Below are 15,086 nucleotides of genomic sequence, written 5' to 3'. Positions count from 1 at the left end.
GATACGGGCCTACTGGATATTCCTCCTGCTACCGGGAATTTATCACAAATTGTAACAGTCAGCAGTTACATTGAAGGTACTTATATTAATAAAATGTAAAAAATACATATATAAAATTGATTGAATCAGATTTTCTTTGGAGAATATGGATTGATATGTATGTGTGGAAACGTAGTTCCCATTTCATTTTACTTTTATCTTCCCTGTTAGAAAAGACTGAGAGTTAATATTATCTTCACTTTATTCTCTTCGACACTGACCGGCTTGTTGGTTGGCCGCTTTGGCGGTCAGTCATGTCTCTCACGCACTGTTGGCAAGTACTGGGCATGCACTGGGCCACTGGCTCCTGAATGTATCTGAACCTGCTCCAGTGCTTGTAAAGTCTGGTCTTTAAAGAGCTCATACTCGGTGCCGTCACAACACTCTCTGGCAGACTGTACCAAGAATTCTCAACTCTCACTCCTAAAAGGTTAACCCTCACATTTTTCTGGGTTTGCGGCTTCTTCAATCTTGAGCTGTGACCCCTTGTGGGGCAAGCGTCCGCCAGCTCCAAGTAAGGACACTCAACTGAGTAGTGCCCTTTGAGATGCTTATACACCTCAACTAGGTTCCCCCTTGCCCGTCTGTAGTATAAGCTAAGCAAGTTCAGGCGCTCCAATCTCTGAGGGTAGCTGAGGTGCCGTAGTGCAGGCACCAGACGGGGTGACACAAGGTCATTGACCTTGGGGTGACAGTACTCCAGACGAGGAAGCACCTCGCTCATAGAGATCGTTACAGGTTCACACATTGCCTTACCTAGCTTACCAGGAATACCTCATTTGCGTTTGTCTGAGATTAATAAAGAAACAGGTAGATAGAAGTTTTATAATGCGCAAAAAAAGAAGGTATTTTTGCGTTTACACACACCGCACATTCCTACCACTAATCTATTGTCATATTCTAATTAGACGTCTAATTATAAGATAATTTTCATCTATTACATTACCGGCGAAAATGTATAATAACGGAGAAAGTGTATCCAAAATTGTCTCTATTTTCTTCCATTAATCTTCCTCCATTATCACCTGCCTCACTGCGTCTCCTTCGTAAATAGTGAGCCGCAGGCGTTCCGTGTACGTCACCATGGAAGTGTGTGATGGGTGACTTCAATTATATGGAGTTGCTTGTGAGTTTTTTGGAAAAAAAGAAGCTATAGCATTTTTTCAATCGCATGGTGTTCTTCCAACCGCAGTAAAGTGTACTAAGAGCAAGACTGGATGTAAATAACACGAAGACCAACATACTGTATGTGGCGTTGTGTAAGAATCTCTGAATGCAATGACGAACAAGAACCAGGCCAATAAGGTAAGAAATAGTGAGATGGTGAGAGTCAGTTAGGTTAGGTTAGGTTTGGTTTGTGTTTTTCTAGTGTTTTTTGGTGCATTTTGCCATGATTTTTTTTCGGAAAACGTCCAACGAAAAAAAATCGATAAAAAACCCCCGGCTAATTTCCACCAGAAATGAAGGCCATGTTCGGTCTAAACACACAAATACATTGGAAAAATATATATTTTTGACTTTCTAACAGAGTGCGGTGTGACTGCAAATTTACCAAAAATAAAGAAAGGAAAAAGAAACAAAATATGAACCTGGACTGAACCCATATACTGGCGAAATCATGTGGTAGGCGGTGGTTAGGGTTTTGATGGGACAGTCATGTTTACAAAGTTCCCTACAAATTTTATATATATTTTTTTTTAATTTCTAAGGATTGACTGCACATCAATTCTACATATAGTTAGTCATAGCTATAGATAACTGAGTGATTAAAGAGCGAAGTATAGCTCACGATTTCTTCAAAGAAGTGAAGAGGGTCCAAGAACGTACACCAATTCTCCTCGTCTGTTTAGCCAAGTATTACTAGAATTACAACGTTTGGCTGCTGCCTTTGTTCAGATGCCAGTAATGGCTGAGGCTTCATTTGTTATTTCTTTAGTGATTTTGATTTATAAGCATTTTCCCTTTACAATAGTGTTATTAGTAATAACTTATTACTAACACTCACAATATAAATTCAATTATTGCCACTCAGGGGCACACCCAGAAATTGAGAAGTCTGGCGAGAGTAGCGAGACTTTCAGCTGGGAGTACAGGGGTCTTGCCTTTATTTTTCTGCAAGTGTAGCGGTGTCCGGGGCTGCCGCACAGGGAGCAGGTGTCCTCCTGCGCCTCACACTTGTTGACGGAGTGACCGTAGTGCTGGCATTTTTAGCAGCGTTTCGGTCTGCAGTAGGGCTTGACTGGCACAGTAACCCACGCCAGTTGAGCCTCCTTGGGTAGGGCACGGTGTCCGATGAGGGCAGTGGTGTCGGACACCTTGACAACTTGGAGTTGTCCCTTGAGGAGCTCACTCAGCTCTGCTTGGTCCACGTGGGCAATTTCGGCGTGGGAGACTACTCCCAGCTTCAGGTTGTCCCATTTGTAGGCAATAATTTTTATTGGGATGCCGTTGATGTCTGGGATTTCCGCGAGTTGTACGGGCATACCCTTCTCGGCGAAGGTGATCTTGATGTCTCCATTGAGTTTCCGTCGTTCCACCTTGGTAACCCCCGATCCCTTTAGTTTCAAAGAACTTCTTGAGAACTAGGAGGTTTAATTTCTTGGGGCAGGTCGGCTTATCCGGACGTATCCGCGCCACGTTGTCAAACTCGTAACCGTTCATGGTGAGAGAGGGTCAGAAAGTGAGAGCTTATATAACGGAGGTAGGCGTGGCTCGATGGCTGACCTGCGCTTTGTCAGACGTCGCTAGTAGCCGACCTTAGACCACGAGGCATTGGCTGGGTAACCCGAAAAGGGATCTGCTAGTCAGCGACAAACGGCAGTTGTAGTTGTAGGGGAAATTTCCACTACACCGTCACAACACTCTGGCAGAGTGTTCCAAGACTTCATAATTCTGAATCCCCAAAATATTGCCCTCACAGTCTTGAATGATTTCAAACTCAGTTCCGTTTTTTTTCTAAGGAGTTTGCAACACCCATAAAAACTGTTAACATCCTGAAATTTTTCTAAATTTGTGTCTTCTCCTACCTAAAGCTGTGAGGGGCGGATCCAGGAATTTAAAAAAAAGGGGAGAGGGAGTTCCACGAAGTCGTGGGTGGGGGAACATGGCGAGTGCTGCAAGGCCACTCAGCTGGGGGGGCGTTGTAAGCCTCAGAATTTTTTTTAAAATCTGACCAACATTATGAGCTTTTTGAGGCCATTTTGAAGCCATGTGCATTTGATATTAGGAAATATTCTGAGGTCAGGAGTAATTACTTTTTACTATACAAAAATGTCTGAGTACAATACTGCATTAAAGAAAAAGTATTGGAATTTCCTGATGGGGGGATCTGGTCCCCAAGGACCTCCACCCCTAGATCCGCCACTGTGACCCTGGGGTGGGCATCCGCCAGCTCCAGGTATCTTGAGGTATGAACACTCGACTGAGGAATGTCCTCTGTGGTGTTTATAAACTTATATTAAGTCATCCCTTGCTCGCTCATAGTACAAGCAGGTAGGTAACTGCAGGCGTTCTAATCTCTCTGAGTAGCTGAGGTACAGTAGTGCAGGCACCAGTCTGGTGGCCCTCATTTGGACGTTTTCAATCAGCTGAAAATCTTAGCATATCTCGGGGACCAGACGGGGTGACAGTACTCCAACGGGGAAACACCTCTCAGTTATTTGACGCCGTTCTTATAAGACCTTTTAGCCATAATGTCTTTAGTCTTGTCTTCAGTGAGATAATACTATAAATATTATAGGTGTCACCACGACACTCTCTGGCAGGTTATTCCAAGAATCCACAGCCCTACTCTAAACACTTTAACTCCGAGTTTTCTGTAATACTGTTTTCTTTAACCCGAGACTGTAGAGTTTCTAACCATGCACGCTTACAAAGTCGGATGTGGCTGGCTTAATATTCTAGTGGCACAGAATGGATTTGTTGTAACCATTTTAATATAAATGCACAAGTCACGGCCACTAAACCTTAACATGAAAAATGGTAACATGTTTTTTCTACTTCTTAGGGATGATAAGACTGCATTTATTATGATCATTAACAATTCTAAATTAAGAGAGAAACTACATATTATACAGTATAACTCTGTTCCCTAATGGAAAATATAAGCCCGAAATAATTTTATAAGTGCTACTGTGTTTAATATTCATTCGTTTGCATGAATTAAATTAAAATATAACCCACTCAGTAGTAAAGTTCCTATTACCTTTTGTGCAGTTGGGGCCAGTGTAGGAAGCTTAACCAAATTTTATGTTGAAATGTGTCATTGAGTTTGATTTGTCTTTTTATCGAATTAATGATAATACGAGTGATATTGTTAATAATTCATTAGAACTAGTTTTCATGGCGGCAAGATAAGTTAGTGAAGATACTGTATCACTGCGCCTAAATTTCCCGCTTAAACAGTGGTCAGGGCGTCAGTCACCACCAGGCTGTCAGGGGTGAGTGTTGTAACGTATTTCCTGGATTATATATATTGTTTTGTCTCGAGATAAGTTATCACTATTCGCGCAGTACAATACTGTAAAACATAACATCGCTCTGTGTATCATTCATGCATGGGGGACGCTCACTCCACGTCTACACACCGAGCGTTCTAGGGCATGGAGCTGCTTCCCGCGTCAGGTGTGTACCTCTGGCAGGGGTTGGAAGGGCCTGCCATTATTTTTGTCACATTTTTATTTTTAAGTATTTGTGTTTTATGAATATGCATTTTGGATATTTAGAAATCTTGTCAGTGATGCCGTGTGGTAACCGTGCGTGTGGCACTTATCACACGCCTTCCATATGATAGGTACAACACATCCACTGGTAGGTGTTTTAGTCGACGTAATCTGTTAGTGTTTCAAGGAACCAACTTTGTCAGGCAGGATTTTCTTTCCATGTAACTGTTCTGACGCGTTGAGTGACCAGATACACATTTCCTGATCGAATATTCATTAATTGTTTTTCGTTGGTGTTAATACTAAAATGAACTTTAACCACCTAACATTACCTATCTAAACTTGAGCTTCATCTAAACATTATCTTATTTTAGTTTAGGTTAAGCTAAGTTAAGTTAAGTTAGGTTAGGTTCACTTTAAGAACGTTGAATTATATTATACTTCAGAAAATTCACTCACAAATGCCAATAAACACGATCACGATCTTACGCCAGTTCTATACTGGATTACCGAGTACTTTTTTTTCAATACTAAATTTAATGAGGATAAGATTTCAAACTTACTCTGGCTGGTGTTGGCATCATCACAAACGGTCCAGTGGAGCCATTCGGAGTCGTACTGTATAATGCAATGTATGGGCGTCAGTTGATGTAGTGCAGTGCTCGTACGCTGCCCATAAATGTCCAGCTGATTGATATATACAGTACACCAAAGTTCTTGAGCTGAAAGAGTAAAAATAATAAAAAAAAAGATATATTTTTTCGTCAGTACTAGGCAGTTGATGCCTTAGTTACTCGGGCTATATAATGTAGCAGTTTCCAGACTCAACGTATGTTACAGACGTGTCTCATGAAATACAAGATTACAAAAAGAAAATACAAACATTTTCAAATGAATTTAGATTAATTTATTTTTTGAGACACCCCCTCGGCTGGGCTTCTAAAAGGGAACTGGAGCAGTGTAAATGTTTAAACCAAAGATTCATTCAATCATTACTAGCTAAGCCACACCTAGAACTAGAATATGCTGTTTGATAAGGTTAAATTTTGCAGGATACTGAAATTTGTTATATGTACAGTAATTTCAGTTGGGATGTCTTCATCATGTTTGGACATACTGTACTACTGTATGAATGCGTTTCCTACTAGGCTACTATATAAATTCCCTACTACTAACATACTGTCAAATGATAAGCTTTCCTACTACTTTGTAAAAAAAAATATTCATATGATATGCTTACCTATGGCTGTGTATGAAAATTCAATATACTTTTTTTTTAATTACAAAAGATACTTTTTCTTTTCGTGATTACGGATATAAAAATATATATTATGCTGCATAAACATATAAGATCAAATGCTTAATTTTTGTTACATGTATTTTCTTATCATTTAGTATTTTTTTCTTACGAGTGTAGGTTATCATATAAGACCATTTTTTTATGAATTGTGTGGGGAGATCAGATAAATGTGTTTGTCAAATCTATTCATCGCTGCATCTCACTGCTAGAGATTGAGGATATTTAAGGCTGGATTTGTGAACTGTTGGAGGTTATTTGCATACCTAACTACATGGTTTTATGTGTCTTATTTACATGAGTTACCTAATGGCTACTCACTAGAGGTGGCTATGCGAAGGGAAGACCAGTCAGTGGCTTGTGTAGGATTCTTCCATTGTTCTTGATAGTTGTTTAAAGCCCAGCGTACTGCACTGTTCTCGATTCCACAACTACGGAACTTAACAATTAAATATTACACTTTTGTTATAAGATGAAAATGCGTTCTATTAATTATGCTCATGTCACTTCGTTGTCTTAATGCCTCTTTTCTTATTACGTTTTCTCCTGTCATTCCTTTCTTCATTCTTTACCCTTATATTCCTCATCTCTCCGGCTCTCGCTACATCATATAATATGAGGTTTTACCAAAGAAGCCAAACAAAGAGTGCCTTACCAGCGTCCTTTTAAAGACTGAGTTAAGCCTAAAAGCTAACTTCTTAGCTAGTATGGCCCATGCATGGCTTATACTATATAATGTGTGTGTGTAAAACATGTATTTTCGTTTTGCTTTCAAAGAATGCAAAACAATCCCCTTTTCCCAACGAGATCTTATTCTTTCATTGGTAAATTCGTCGGTGTTGAAAAGGTTTGTCTTCTAATTCCTTTCATGTTGCATGATTCTTAAACATCATTTATTTTTATGACAAGGGATGTGACTCGTTTTATTCGGGATAAATTAGAATTTCAATATCTAATGTCAACGAAGAAAAGTTTCCCGCAACACAACCAAATTTCCTCTTGAGCCTCATACCTCACACGTCATAATGTTCTCTCAACCTAACGTCACCGCAGTTTCCCTCAGCGATATTATCTCTATGACTCTTGTGTGGGATGGTAATAAAGTACAGGAAACTTAAAGAAGGGAAATACGGAGAATGATACAAGACAAGTGTGAAAAGCGACAGGAAAGTGCTAAGACACGTTAGTATCCGCTCACAGTAATTCATGCTATACGGGATTGTCTTCCGAAGGTTCCATTGCTAACATAACCTAATCACTGGATCTTTTAAATATTAGACACACTCCGCTCATGAGCTTAATCTTCATATATTATATTTCACGCAACTGAATCTAATATAAACATGAACTTTAATTTCTCACCAGTTATTGACTTCCCATTTTCCTGTTTCGGCTTCGATTCACAGCTTAATCACCTCTTTCGTATCGCTTACCACATTTAACTTAGCTTGAAATCACATTAAAGTTTGTGGAATACTTAAGATAACAAGATTGGTACGAGTATCACGCCTGAGTTCGGTTTTCAATGAGAATGAAAGGCTAAGAGGATCAATTACGTGTTGTGTGTAGAACTTAACCTGGTAGTATTGAGAGACGTGGTTAATTGTTATGCTAGTTATATCTGTTGAGTAAATCAGACCAAGAGTTGTATTAAATTCAGGTAGTGTTGTCAAGTGTGAGAGAACAGGGAAGATAGGTGTAAGAAAGACCTTTATAACTGTATTTTTAGTGTGTGTGTGTGTGTGTGTGTGTGTGTGTGTGTGTGTGTGTGTGTGTGTGTGTGTGTTATATTAATTTGGTAACTAAAGTATTGTGCGTCTTGACAACTCAGACATTTTGTGTATCATATAAGAAGTATTGTATAATTTATTCAGATGACTAAAGTTACTACTATATATTTACTTGGTATTTTGGGTCATATTTCGTATACAATATACAAATCAAAGTCTAATACATTTGTTCAATAAAAGACTACTTCTGCTATACTCTGCTAATCATTCATACATTGTGCTAAGATGACCGTTCAGTGCCTTTTCACATCATTAATTAGTTTCAGTATTTTTTCTTCAATATTTCTGAGTTTTGTAAGACTACTAAATCCCTTGAAATTTATCATCTGTTCAGTACCAAATTTGTGAAGATTATAGATTATTGTAAGGTAACCAGGTGTGGAATAATCCTGGCCTTAATATACACAACAGGAGACAAGGAATGCAATACCCTGTACTGTACTCTCACTCGCTTTAATTCAGATTAATCGAACTGTAACTTGTGGGAATGATGATATTCTCATTAACCAGAAATTTTACAGTACAAGAATGATGAATAAAAAGCCATTGTATTCCACTGTATCAACAAATCTTGACCTTGTATTCTAACATAAACTCTCTCTCCCTCTCTCTCTCTCTCTCTCTCTCTCTCTCTCTCTCTCCTAATATCAACCCCTGAATATATTCATTTATTCGCGCGTGTATAACTTTATTTTTCGTCACTTACCGCGGATACAATAATCTGAATAAATTTTGTACATGTATAAACTGAATGAATGTGTTCTAAACAGGCATATCAGTAGCTTATTGTCGACGTCCGGATATTTCTCTATTTATTCGTTCAGGTAATTGTTTCTCCCTTGTGTTCTTTATAAAATAATTTGTTCCAACTGGGAGTGAACGATTTGAGGAGCTGTATGATACTATTTTTGTGGCGTGAAATTATTCATTCATTTGTTTTTGTTGCATGAAATTTGTTGATTAGGATTACAAATTATGTTTATATGTGTTTGAGGGGTAATAGCGAAATAGCAATAGCTTGTTTTTAGTACTATTATTTTTTATATCCATTTTAGGATCTTGAGATGCAAACTCTCTTACGTTCACAAACTGTTTCTTGGAATCAGATCACAGTAAGTTTTTGTGTTGACTTTTCTTTTCTCACAAACCTCGTCTTGGGTCACGAACTATTTCTTGGTTACCGATGGTTACTATTTCCTGAATTACTAAATTACAAACTGTTTCCCAAATCACAAATTACAGCTTGATCATCTTCTCTCCCCCCATATTCGTGATCATTTCCCTCCCAGTTCGCTCTAGGCATCATTAGTTAGAAATAGTTAGGGAAACTTTGAACTTTTAGCTCGAGGAAAGGTACAAGGAATATGAATATTTTTAAACTTTTTTGTCACTGCTAATGAAGATGGCAACTTTCCTCTTGACTTATCAAAATTTTTTTAAGGAAGTGACTGCAGGCTCGAGTCCACTGTCACTCTGTTGTTATTGTGTTATGAGCCAACAATTAAATAATATGTTACAGATCCGTTATCGCCTCTTAATATAATTTTGCCAGAGAGCAGGATTCACCACAGGCTGTGTACAATATATACGGCTTTTGAAACTACAAAGCCTATCTTTTATTTTTATAATATATTAACTTCCTTCGCCAGCTAAGATCCGTAAGCACAAATGTCTTTTTCTACACTCGACAGCCTATCGTAAGACGTAGAAAGACTTACCTGCGTTGTCTATATTCATGTCAAACCAATTATAAACTTGTTAGATGATTTTACTGATTATTATTATTATTATTATTATTATTATTATTATTATTATTGTTACTAAGGGAATAAAGTTAACTTAACACCCAGATTAAATAAATTAAGTCTGGTTGGTTCGTATCTGCTGTCATAATTGGTTATTTTGTACACAGGTTAGTGTGTACACGGCACTATAGCGATAATAAATTGATGGCTGGGCCGGCGGCGGCGCGGGTCGGGTCGGTAGCAAAAACCAATTTTAATTTGTTGGCTTATATCACTTATTAAAACAATGCAGGGGGGAGGGGGGTAGCAGGGAGGAAGGTAAGGTATAAATTGAAAATAGTTTTACTGTTTTCGGTATTCAGCTGCTCGGAAGGTTATTATTAATATTGGTTGATGATGCTTTGAGGTCTTGTTGTGGAAGGGAACACCATAACAGCACATCTTTTGAGAAGTAGTAAGAGTCTCGAGGAATTTATTTGCGAATTTTGGAAATGACGATCGTTAGCTCAACTCTATTATTTAAGACCAAACTGACAAAAATCATGCATTTTTAGGCTTGATACATGATAGAATACAGCGTGCGAGGGATGACCATTAATGCTTATGAAATATTGGTCATACTAACATGTAAAATGGGAATATTTTTTCTCTACCACTTCGTGAAATGTGTTGGCTCACGGGTCCAAATGGGGCGAGGCAGTTGTGACCATATGTATGATCTTGTTTTGACCTGTGTTTTAAGGTTTTATCTAACAAGGCTGTTCTATCTAACTTGGGTATAATAAAGTAGGTTCTGTTTAATTTGAGTATAATTAACAAAAGTCTATCTAACTTGGGTAGGTTATAATCAACAATTAGTGACAGTGTTCGCTAAGTATATCTCTTGTCAGGGAACAATGGGAGGGCAGAGGTGTTGGCAGGACTCTTTACAAAATGTTACGAATATTTTGTACTGTAGTGTGAATGAAGGTCTTGATTCTCTGCTGTGTTCTACAAAGTTCTTGTCCGCCTGAGTTCACTTACACAAATGTTTCCAGACTCCTCAAGTACCGTAGGTGTAAAGAATCCGGTGTCACCTTCCCTGTCCCACTTCATTCCACCAGTCACTTCCACATTGCTTTCATTCCTATCGGATTGAAGTTGTCACTCTTTTGTCAGTCGCGAAATTGATTATCAGTCCTTGCACTGGTTCCTTGGTGGGATAGTTTGTTGGTATATCTTGAGGGAGAGGTGGTGTGTGTGTGTGTGTGTGTGTGTGTGTGTGTGTGTGTGTGTGTGTGTGTGTGTGTGTGTGTGTGTGTTTAGGTATATATTTTTTGTGTGTGTCTGTGTTTTATGTGTGTATGTTATCTGTGTGTTTTTACGTGTTTGTGTTTTTCTGTGTATGTGTGTAGTGATGGTGATATTTTAATAATTTTTTTTGTGTATTTTCCTGCATTCTGTGTTTACATTGGTTCATATAATACTGAGATAAATAACAATCATTACGTTAAATTCACCAGATGTAGATGAATTATACTAATCAACACCCACAGACCAATCAGAAGTTACAAACCAATCAGAACAGACATTTCGCTTTGTATAGTAACAAGAGCTACTTTTATAAACCTATCAGTAGAGCGAAGTTTACTCATACACCAATTAGAACCAATTTTCACCCATAATCCAATCAGAACACCGATCTTCATCCATAAATCAATCAGAACTCTGCTTTTCATCCATAAACCAATCAGAAACACCGATCTTCACCCATAAACCAATCAGAAACACCGATCTTCACCCATAAACCAATCAGCACCGCTTTTCACCAATAAGCCAATCAGAACACCGCTTTTCACCCATAAACCAATCACATCACCTCTTTTCACCCGAAAACCAATCAGCACACAGTGTTGTTAAGGCCAATTGAATCCAAAATCTGACAATGGTGTTTCGATGATTTTAAAACTAGGAATTTATAGTTCTGACAAATCCAGGATTCCGAAAGGGTAGGGGAAAGTGGAAGACCAATTTCATCAGTGATATGTTTCTGGTCAAAGCTTTCAAACGTTTAGCTTTTCACTGTACAGTATATGGAAAGCTAATTATAAGTTATGTATTTCGGGGAATATTTTTCGCTTTAAGTGTGTTTGTAAAGCTGTGTTTGTTAGTACGGTATTTGTGTGTTTGTTTGTTTGTTTGTTTGTATACCTTTAACATTTAAGTTAATAGTCATGAAGAAATATATCCAGACATTATTATTATTATTATTATCTTTATTTATTTCATTAACTGCATTTTGCCTTAGCTGTGTGTTAAGGATTATTATTACTATCATTATTATTACTATTATTATTATTGTATTATTATTATTGTATTATTATTATTATTATTATTATTATTATTATTATTATTATTATCATTATTATTATTATTATTGTGTACTTTTATTTAACTGCTTCTCCTGATTTTTCTTATTTCTTTTATCAACTGTTTTTTTACATTTCTATTTGTTAAAAACGGTGATAATAGCAGGGAGACGAACCAAGGAATCCTAGTATGAGGAGATGATTTTAAAAGGCGTGTGTGAGAGGGCGATATTTGTGGAGAGAAAGAGCGAATGGTCCAGCCTCCAGAATTATTTGATCAAGGCGCTCGGGTGTTGAACTCGACATGGGTTCTCAGGATGCCAGGGTTCGAATTATAATTATTTTTTGTCTCATTTTTTTATATTTTTCATATAATTTTTTATATCAGAAATTATTTTTATTGGTAATTAACATAAGTTTTGTTTATTTCTATTTTTCAATTGTTTTCATTATATACAGGTAGGTGTTATCATCATCACCATCATTATGTATCATCATCAACTTCATCATAATTATCATCATCATCATCAATGTTTCACTGCCAATTTCCACGCATACAAGGGTTAGTCGAGTCACTCTGTAGTTACCTGCCGTTTGTTGAATAATTTTCCCCAGGTAAACAAACACCCACTTGATATCTTCTTTTGGGTTTCGTATCTAAACACTTGAGCAGGTAAGCCTAGTCTGGTCCCCAGCCTCTGATCACACCTCCCGGGCTGTCTGTCCAATATTTAATGACAACCTGTGATGGACACTTGTGACGATATGTGGTTATTTGTGACGTTATTTGGCCGTTTGTGACGTTATATGGCCGTTTGTGACGTTATATGACCGTTTGTGACGTTATATGGCCGTTTGGGACGTTATATGGCCGTTTGGGACGTTATATGGCCGTTTGTGACGTTATATGGCCGTTTGGACGTTATATGGCCGTTTGTGACGTTATATGGCCGTTTGTGACGTTATATGGCCGTTTGTGACGTTATATGGCCGTTTGTGACGTTATATGGCCGTTTGTGACGTTATATGGCCGTTTGGGACGTTATATGGCAGTTTGTGACGTTATATGAATACCTGTTATATTAATGAACACTTGTGATGACGTATGGATAGAGAGAGAGAGAGAAGTGGGATGGATAGATAGATGGAGAGGGGAATGGATAGGTAAATAGACAATAGAGATAGAGAGAGAGAGAGAGTAGAAAATTGGAGAAAAGAAATTGTGTGTTGCATAGTTATTGTTAAAGTGGGGACTCGGGGTATCCCAGAGTTGCTCGCCTCCACCACTGATATAATTACTGACACACACACACACACCCACCCACGCCCACACACACACCCACCCACCCACGCCCACCCACCCACCCTAGACCTGACGACAAAAACTATATTCACTATGAACCAAATTTTATAAGACATGATAGACATTTTTGGGTCAGTTTTGGTAGTGAAATATTCTTAACGTAATAGTTTTTTCGATAGTTAAAGAGAAGATGTTGGGAAAGGAAAGATTCTTAGAGGATATTAAAAAAGTTATTCTTGAGGGGTTTGTTGTGGTCTTCGTGGTGGCTGACGTTTGGAATTTTTTTAGATTGTTTTAGTATTTTGAATTTACTGTAATATTTATTGAATTTTTGTATTTGTTATAATTTTTGGATTTGATGTGTTGGCAAGTATTACTGTCTTGTTTTATGGAAATGTTTGGTATTCATTGAAATGTTTACAAATAATGTGTCGTTTTTTTTATATTTCATGTTAGTAATTGTTATGGAATTCATTGGACTGCAAATATTTACTTTATTAGTTTATATGTTTATTTAAATTAATTGACGGGAGGAGACTTTCGTTAATGGAGTTCAGTGTAATGTTTGTTGTTATTTGACAAACTTGTATATACATTTATTAGGATCACCTGAAGAATCACCACCCCAGCTTGTTTCACCTAAAGGGATCACCTGAAGAATCACCACCCCAGCTTGTTTCACCTAAAGGGATCACCTGAAGAATCACCACCCCAGCTTGTTTCACCTAAAGGGATCACCTGAAGAATCACCACCCCAGCTTGTTTCACCTAAAGGGATCACCTGAATCACCACCCCAGCTTGTTTCACCTAAAGGATCACCTGAAGAATCACCACCCCAGCTTGTTTCACCTAAAGGGATCACCTGAAGAATCACCACCCCAGCTTGTTTCACCTAAAGGGATCACCTGAAGAATCACCACCCCAGCTTGTTTCACCTAAAGATGTGTATCCGTCACCAGTTGGAAATTTATCTTAATCTCTGAGACGTCACCTCAGTGTTCCCTCATCACCCATCAGTTACGGTAAAATAAATTATCGTACGAGAATTTCCAGGAATACAGTTGTTTCACCGAGAACTTTTATTATAATGCTCTTGGTATCCAATTTAATTTTGTGAAGCAGTTAGAGGCAGTTAAGAGGAAAATTGAACTTAAAGATATCAAGGAATAAATAACTTAGATCTGGGAATAATTTACAAATATCCGACTAATAATAGTAATAATAATAATAATAATTATAATAATTATCATCATCATGTAGGACCATTTTTCATGCGTATTTGGGTCAGGTGTGATTACCTAATGACCTGGTGTACTGGTTGCCATTAAGTAAATTTGAAGGAAGTTTAAAGCTGGATGCTCTAATCATCACCAACCTAATTTCACAGAGTGGCGGCTGGGTCTTATACGTATAGGACTTACAACGATTCCTTCCTCCTACACCTTGCACCTTCAGAACAAACGGCTCTCTTCTTCTCTCCATAACAACAAGCACCTTAGCTACGTTGCAATTCTCAAAGAAGAAAGAAAAAAGTGCGATGCGATGGCCGGGAATCGAACCCGGGTCAACTGCTTGGAAGGCAGCTATGCTCACCACTATACCACCATCGCCGTGTTGTTCAATAGAATGTAAGATTAACATGATGATCACTTTCACCTTGCATTAGTTTGAGAAGCCATTTATCTCGTAGTTTTAGGGAGAAATACGACCTTACGATACTTTAGGAGGCCATTTATCGTAGTTTTAGAAAAAAATAGACCTGACGAGAACAATTAGGGAGAAAGATCTAACTTAAGAATCTCCCAGAATTCGGGTCAAGGAACGCCATCATTATCTCGTCTCTTAAGAGGATATTTATCTTTAATTCTCTCCCTTGTTTTACAGTCTTGGTCAGTTGGATGT

The 15,086-nt window shown here is 38.0% G+C and overlaps 1 non-coding gene across 1 annotated transcript; it reads right to left on the bottom strand.

Annotated features, from left to right (window-relative positions):
• Positions 1-14,722: 14,722 nt before the first annotated feature.
• Positions 14,723-14,794, bottom strand: Trnag-ucc. The gene has a single exon. It is a non-coding gene; the product is annotated as a tRNA-Gly (tRNA).
• Between the last annotated feature and the right edge of the window lie 292 nt (positions 14,795-15,086).

This window comes from Homarus americanus, unplaced genomic scaffold (genome assembly GCF_018991925.1).
Source record: "Homarus americanus isolate GMGI-L3 unplaced genomic scaffold, GMGI_Hamer_2.0 scaffold30620, whole genome shotgun sequence".
NCBI classification, from domain to species: domain Eukaryota; kingdom Metazoa; phylum Arthropoda; class Malacostraca; order Decapoda; family Nephropidae; genus Homarus; species Homarus americanus.
The sequence above is the reverse complement of the archived record's forward strand: the minus strand, read 5'-3'. Positions and strand labels throughout refer to the sequence as shown.